Source organism: Amblyraja radiata, chromosome 8 (assembly GCF_010909765.2).
Source record: "Amblyraja radiata isolate CabotCenter1 chromosome 8, sAmbRad1.1.pri, whole genome shotgun sequence".
NCBI classification, from domain to species: domain Eukaryota; kingdom Metazoa; phylum Chordata; class Chondrichthyes; order Rajiformes; family Rajidae; genus Amblyraja; species Amblyraja radiata.
The window spans coordinates 47,071,037-47,078,828 of record NC_045963.1 but is presented as its reverse complement, the minus strand read 5'-3'; the positions used below and the strand labels follow the sequence as shown (position 1 = coordinate 47,078,828).

Sequence of the window (7,792 nt, the reverse complement as noted above, 5' to 3'; positions counted from 1 at the left end):
AAATACTGGCTTTGGCAGCGATCACATGAGAGGCTTTAAAAAGTGAAGTAATTCAAAGATCATAGTCATGGAAACGAAAAGCAGCAGCGTCAGGAATAAACTGGCACTCTAAATGCACTTTCTGTACTGAGCTCATAATCACCCAGTCATGTACAAGCACAAGATCACCAACCTTCCCCTCTCACTATTTATTGCTGTCTCTGCTGCTCACATATGGCAGTAATCTAATTAATTGATTTTCTCCAAACCTAATTCAGTTCTAACTTTTGTTTTATTTACTAAAACTAATCCAAGTTGATGAGAATGCTGGAAACACTCACAATGTCTGAGAGAGGAAATCCAGTCCTGATGAAGGGCAATGAGCCCAAACAATAAATCAATTTCCTTTCATGTCGATGCAGGCTGAACTACTGAAGATCATCACCATCTCTATTAGCATCCTTGTTGGAAGAGGTTTTGTGGTATACTAATATTGTTCTTAATTTCAACATCCAGCCTTGCAGGCCACCAGGGGCACCGCACGATTGGCAGCCCTGCCAACAGTCTGTTTGTTGTTCCCTGCAACCTGTTTCTCTCGCGGTTCAGACTCGCCAGCCGCCTGCCACTTTTGCGGGCTGGAAGAGTCTGTGTACCACGTGTATATGGAGTGCGTGAGGCTGCAGCCACTGTTTGAATACCTAAAGGGGCTGCTCCTTGCCTTCTGGCTGCATTTTTCACCCACCATCCTCATCTTTGGACACCTTGTGCGTAGGGGAGAGGGTAGGACTGAAGATGTCCTGGTTGGGTTGCTCCTGGGCCTGGCCAAGCTGGCCATCCGCGAGTCACGGTGCCAGGCGGTGGAGGGCTTTACCCGAGCCAATGCCTGCCCCTTTTCCGGGGTTACGTCCGTACCCAGGTGAGGTTAGAAAGGGAATACGCCCTGGCCACGGGCACCCTGAGGGAGTTCCGGGACCGCTGGGCTCCGCAGGGTGTAGAATGTATCCTCAATAAGGATTGTAACATAGTTGTATAGTAGTTTATTATGGATATATGTTTGTATTGTATTATGGTGGTAGGTTCTGGCTTGTTTAATTGTAGTGTAAATATTATTTTTTAATAATTGAATACATTTTTTGATATAAAAAAAACAAAACAAAAAAACAGTCTGTTTGCTTTTTCCTCTTTTTGTAATTTTTAGTGTGTGTTAAAAGTTTGTGTAAATGTTCTCTGGTTTGTTTTATGTTGGGGGGAGGGGGAGAGGGAGGAGAAAACTTTTATTTTCAGTTTCTTACCTTGCCGGAGATGCGATTAATTTTCGGATCGCATACTCCGGTCGCTCTGCGGCCTACCATCGATGGAGCTGGAGGCCTCCTCGGACTGTCCTTGGGCCCTACAGCAAGGCATGGACTTACATCGGAATCGATCCCTTGCCTGGGATCGCTCCAACTGCGGCCTGCGGACTTTACATCGGGAGCTCGCAATCTCGGGAGAAGTCATGGATGTCGGGAGCTCCAACGTCGCGGAAGGTTCGACCAGGCCCGACGCGGGGTTCTATCGTCTGGCGCGGGGGAGCTGACATCCCCCCGATGCAGGAGCTGATCATCTCGACGTGGCTACGGGAGTCAAGATCATTGCGTCAACGGAGAGCTCGAGGCCCCCGACCGCGGGAAAGCAAAGGGAAGAGATTGAACTTTTTTTCGCCTTCCATCACAGTGAGAAATGTGTATGAGTATCTGTGATGGATGTTTATGTTAAAACGTGTTTTGTGTGTTCCGTTGCTTTTTATTTGTTTGACTGACTTGGCAAATGAAATTCCTCGTATGTTGCAAAACATACTTGGCTAATAAAGTATTATTGTGATTGTGAATTTGCAGGAAAGTACCTTTGAACAAGAAAATGAACTTAAGCCTAAGTTCAGATAGATATGACAGTGGTGTTTAAGAGGCTTTTACATAGACACATGGAAGTACAATGAATAGAGGGACAAGGTTCATGTACAGGCAGATGAGATCAGTTTAACGGTTCCACGTTTGGTACAAATATTGTGGGACAAAGGGCCCATTCCTGTGCAATATTGTTCCATCATTCCTGGCCATGAAGGTGCCTCAGAAATGTAACATTTTGTGGATTTGCCAAAAGCTAAAAATTGCATCAGAGCACAGCCTCAGTCTGTGGCGGTGAAGGGAAATCACTCATACAGTGCACTTTATTTCCCAATGACAGTAAGGGAGACCTTGCTTAAGCAAAGGAGTGATAAAAAATGATCACTAGAGGGCAGCTGGAGCACACACTCTGATATCTGTACACACGTGGCAATTCTCAATTGTGTTTCCCATTGTGGAGGACCCTGCCTGCTCACCACCCAGATGGGAGAAAAGGCTTCCAAATGAAAGGCAATTACTCAAACAATATCACCATATCAAGCAAGTGGTCAATTTAAGGCACACAAAAATGCTGGAGAAACGCAGCGGGTGCAGCAGCATCTATGGAGCGAAGGAAATAGGCAACGTTTCGGGCCGAAACCCTTCTTCAGAAGAAGTGGTCAATTTAAGTGAGAATTAAAAGGCATGGAATGAGATTAACGATATTTCTCAGCTTAGGCAAGGTTTGCTCAAAGCTGCTAGCTTGAGCGATGGGGCATTAAAGCATTACCTGAGACACAGCTGGTTCAGCAGCTATTCTAACCCTTATTTGCCAGAGATGCGATGAATAACCTAGAATGATCTCCCTCCAACCTGCATCTCCCAATGACAACCAAAGCTGCAAGAGACCATCTCTGCAGCCTAGTGCACCTCAACATCCAGCCTTGCAGACAACCACAGGCCTGAACACCTAAAATATTTGACTCTGGACGGTTGAAATATCCCTTTGATCAGCACTTTGACCTTGAACCCAACATCAGCGGTCTGCCATTTGCTGAAAGTTTCCAAGTTGTCCACCATGTCGATGACTAACATCCACATGGAATGTGACTACTGCCAGAATCTGGAACACTGCTTCATTATTTCTCGTCAACTGCAGCTCCTCTATCTCTTTCAGGCCTTGTTAAAACCCTTCCTTGCTTGAATATTTGGACACCCCTTTGGCTTTTTTAATATATTCATAGAACATGGGAGTTGCTGGCTTGATGGGTGACCTCAGTGGACATTTAATCATCAACCATATTTGTGTTGAAACACAACAATCATTGTCCGATTACCACAGACTCCAGGACTCCACCTTCACTGCAGTTCTCAAACAAGGCAAAGTAGAATTTGTATCGAGTGAACTAACCAGCCACACTCTTGCCAATATGTTAGAGGTTGTGGGTTCAAGTTCCACTCCAGAGATCAACATCTTGGCTGACACTCCAGTGATGAACTAAGCAAGCCCTTAAATCTTGGCAATGGGGCTGGGTCTGAATGTTGAAGAGACGTTAAACTGAGGTCGTATCTGCTCCACTAGCAATATTCCTCAGAAGAGCAGGAGTATTCTCCCCATCGTCCTGTTCATTGTTAGCACTTCAATCAACATCATTTGAACAATTTACCTGGTTATTATCACACGGATGCTTGTGAGATAATGAAGTGTGCAGACTAAAGTCTTAAACATTATCCATGGGTTGTGGGTTTATTAGCCATTCCAAATTTCCTGAACTATTGTGGCAATTAGGGATCAACCACATTGCAGGATCTGGGTCATGAGTAAACAGAACTGCGTCATTTGACAAATTTCTTTCCCTGGAGGACATCATTAAATCAGAGGAGTTTTTAATGGAAGCTTGGTAATGTCCAGTGACCATTAGTGAAACTAGCTTCTAAACTCCAGATTTATTTAATGTATTTTGTGACAGCACATGGCATGGTGTGTAGAGCTGCTGCCTCACAGTGCCAGCGATTCAAGTTCAATTCTGCCCTTGGCTGCTGCCATATTCTCTCCGTGACTGCATGAGATTCTTCCACAGATGCTTCAGTTTTCTCCCATACCTTAGCATATGTGAGTTGTTAGGTGAATTGGGTTACTGTAAAATTGCCATGTTGGTGAGCGGCAGAATCTGAGGGGAATTAATGTGGGGAGCATTAGAAAAGGATTAGCATACGATTAGTATAAATAGGTGGTTGATGGTTGGCAAGGACTCAGTGGGGCTAAAGTCCTTGTTTCCTTGCTGTATCTCTCTATGACTCCCTGACTTGAATGTAACTACCCCAGCAGCTCTGGAGGGGTTTAAACTCATGACCATGGATCAACAGTCCAGTAAATTAACCACTGTGCTGATGTACCCTGCTGTGTCTCAACAGTGACTGCATTTCAAAACTATTTATTTGGCTGTACAGCAATTCAAGATGGCAAACGAGAAAATGAACTTAAGCCTAACAAGCACACCATTTCAGGATTTTTAGCTCATTAACGCATTTATTTTGTTATGTTCTGGCCTGCATGCTTTTATCCTATACTGTGAATCACCTCATTTGTTTTTCTGTGCTATTTAATCGTTGGTTGGTGCGGAAATTCAACATGAGCAAAATACATGGACAAATAGCTGCATCCACACCTAGAAGCTTGATACCTACAATGCTATCGATGGCCAGCATTGCCACAGGCAGGGCAATCTTGCAGCGACTCTCAGAGGCTGCTGGAAGCATGATGTTCCAGCAGAAGACCATGTCAACCAGAGGGATAGGCCATACTAGCCCTTGAACGTGCCCAATCATTGTATAAAATCATGGCTGATCTGATCCTGGTCTCCGTTCCATTTTTCTGTCTTGAATCCACGTTGAAAAATCAATATCACATCATATGGCTCCACCTCCACAGCTCACTAGGGTGGAGAGTTTCAAAGCTTCGCCGCTCCTTGAGAGACAAATTTCCTCCCCGTCTTTATCTTAAACTAGACTAAGTGGGACCCGTTGGGTCCCTGTCACACAGGAGGCCTGGTCCCCCAATGCAATCCGTTCCCCAACACAATATTCCACCATTCACCCGTTCCAACGCAACCCATTCCCCCAACGCAATAATCCACCACTCACCCATAGCCCCCAACTGCGCAGGCGCGGCTTATTTGCCCTCATCCCCCAGCACTCCTTCCCCCTCCTCTTCACCCTCCCTCTTCTTTCACCTCTCCTCCTCGCCTCCACCAATCCCTCCCTCGCCTCTTCCTCCATCTCCTTTCCCCTATCCTCAGTCACTCCCTCCCTCCATAAATCCTTTCCCCTCCCTACCCCCCTCCTTTCCCTCTATCCCCCACCTCCCCCACTCCTCACCTCCCCTATCCCCCCCCCACTATTCCTCCTCACCTCCCCCACTGTCCTCCTCTTCCTCTATTCCCCACTCCCTACCTCCTCCACTACCCCCTCCTCTCCTTCCATTCCCCCTCATCCCCCACTCTCCCTCCTCACCTCCCCCACTTTCCCCCCTCTCCCTACCCCCTCCTCTCCCTCAATCCCCCCACTCTCCCTCCTCACCTCCCCAGGATCTTGAGGGTGCTGCTCCTTTCCCTCCTTGCATGCCCGGAGCAGCAATGCTGCCGCCCTCAGAGGCAGGATCAGCCCCCAGGCCTTGGATCTGCAGTGCGGCCTCTCCACGCCCCCAGAGCCCGCCGCACAGATCCGGAGCAGCAGCAGCAGCTGTCTGCCTCAGAGCCAGCCTCAGTGCCCAGGCCCCGGATCATCAGCGCGGCCTCTCCCCGCTCCCAGTGCCGGCCGCTGCCACCCACAGATGCAGCCCCAGCCTCAGCACCAAGGCAGCGGATCCCCGCGGGCCCGGAGCAACAGTAAAATGGAAGTAATCTTGCACGTGTCGCCGTTGTGAAAAAAAGATGCGATCTGAATTCTGGAAAAGCCCCAACTGTGCAGGCATGGCTGAGGACCCATTGGGTGCCTTTTGTGACACCAGTAAATATGCGCACGGGGACCTTCACCCAACTGGCGCTGTTTTGTTAATTTAAGTGTTAAACGTTAATAACTTTTAAAATGTACCATCAATCTGAACAAATCTTGTTTCATTTATACCACAGGACAATGGTAAGGTGGGCCAAAAATTGTAGCGCTATCGTGTTTTTGCGCAAATAGAAGTACAACACAAACCTGCAAACATACAAACAAGATGAGAGTTTTAGTAATATACAACATCAATGAGATATAGATAAGTGTGCTGAACCTCCACAGTTCCCTTCCCATTGGTTCAGTAGAGCCAGGAGAACTTGAGGCAATAGACAATATGGACCAAGTGGTGAAAATAAATCAGACACAGAAAGCCAGAGGGGAACAGGAGGTTACAATTACTAGTTTGGATAAGAAAATATTCCTATGTGCAGATGACCGAACAAATCAAAAACATAGATAATTTAAGTGCTTCCATTCTTACTAAGTTTATGCTTACCAGCATATATAGATAGGGGTCTGAAAATGCTCATAAAATGCATGAGAAACAAATCTGCTCTGGATGAGAGAAATATGCAATCAAGAATTTGAAACAAAGTACTTTAAGTAATGACTCCAATTCAAATGTTTCACTTGCTTAGGTATTTCAATTAATTTTAGGTACTGCCAATTTAATTTTCTGTTTGCTAAGTTTTGGCAGAAACATCATGAAACAATTCAACAAAGGAATCTGGAGCAATGAAAGATCATATTTTGGCCAATTCCTATCCGTTCAAGGTGCCACATTCATTAGGGAATGATGAAATCTTCCCAAAATTCTTCAACAGGTTTGCCATCTATGGAGAAACTGAAAACATCAAGAGTCTGAAACGTTTCGGCCAATGCTGTTGCCAGAATGCATAAAAAAGCACATTTATTTCCGTGTCTGGTTTCTCTCCGATAGCAAGTGAACTCTGAAATACAGGGCAGACAGAGCACGTCGACATTGAGCTCCAGTACAATTCCTCAGTACACAGAGATTATTGGAATTTTTTTTCTTGTGGGGTCAGCCAACAGGGCTAAAATTACTAAACTACCTCTGCTTTTTTTCCCCTTCAGATTCACTTATGCCTGAGAGCCTGATAAACAGTCCACACTTCTTTCCCTCATCTTTCATTTTGAAATAAATGCCTTAAAGCCAGATGAAAACTCTGGATCTGTGCAGGGCATGAGCATTCAATCCATGGATATAAAGGTGGGCATGCCAAGATTTCATCAGTCATTTCCCATTTTACATACCAAAGGGAAACAGGCCAACTCACAACCTCAGCTGCCTTCTAATGTGCTGAAAGCACGGTAAAGGAGACAGCAATGTTATAATAAAAAGCTATTTGAATTTATTTGAAGCTTTTCACAAGCTTAAGTGTTGTAAAGTACTTCATAGTCAATAATCACCGATTAGTGTGTTTAATAATGTAGGAAACATGGTAGTTATTTTGTGCATAGCAGGCTCCGTGCTTGCAGCAACGGGCGAATGACCAGATCACCAGGCCAGGTTTGCAGAGATATGGACCAAGCACAGGCAGGTGGGACTAGTGTAGCTGGGACATGTTGACCAGTGTGGACAAGTTGGGCCAAAGTGCCTGTTTCCACACTGTATCACTCTATGACTCTATGACACAGATGAGAAACTGAGTGGAAATGTGAAATAAGTATAAAGAATTTCACCAGAACACTTCTGATGAAATGTCGTCAACTTGCAACATTACCTCTGCATTTAGAAACATAGAAAATAGGTGCAGACAGCCATTCGGCCCTTCAAGCCAATCGCCATTCAATATGATCATGGCTGATCATCCTAAATCAGTACCATGGTCCTGTTTTCTCCCCATATCTCTAGATTCCATTAGCCCTAAGAGCTATATCTAACTCTCTCTTGAAAACATCCAGCGAATTGGCCTCCACTGCCTCATGTG

At 45.5% G+C, this 7,792-nt stretch overlaps 1 protein-coding gene across 7 annotated transcripts in view; it reads right to left on the bottom strand.

Annotated features, from left to right (window-relative positions):
• The window catches only part of ltbp1 (latent transforming growth factor beta binding protein 1), a 285,919-nt gene that overhangs the window by 19,449 nt on the left and 258,678 nt on the right, over positions 1–7,792 (bottom strand). The gene's annotated exons all lie outside the window — the stretch shown is intronic.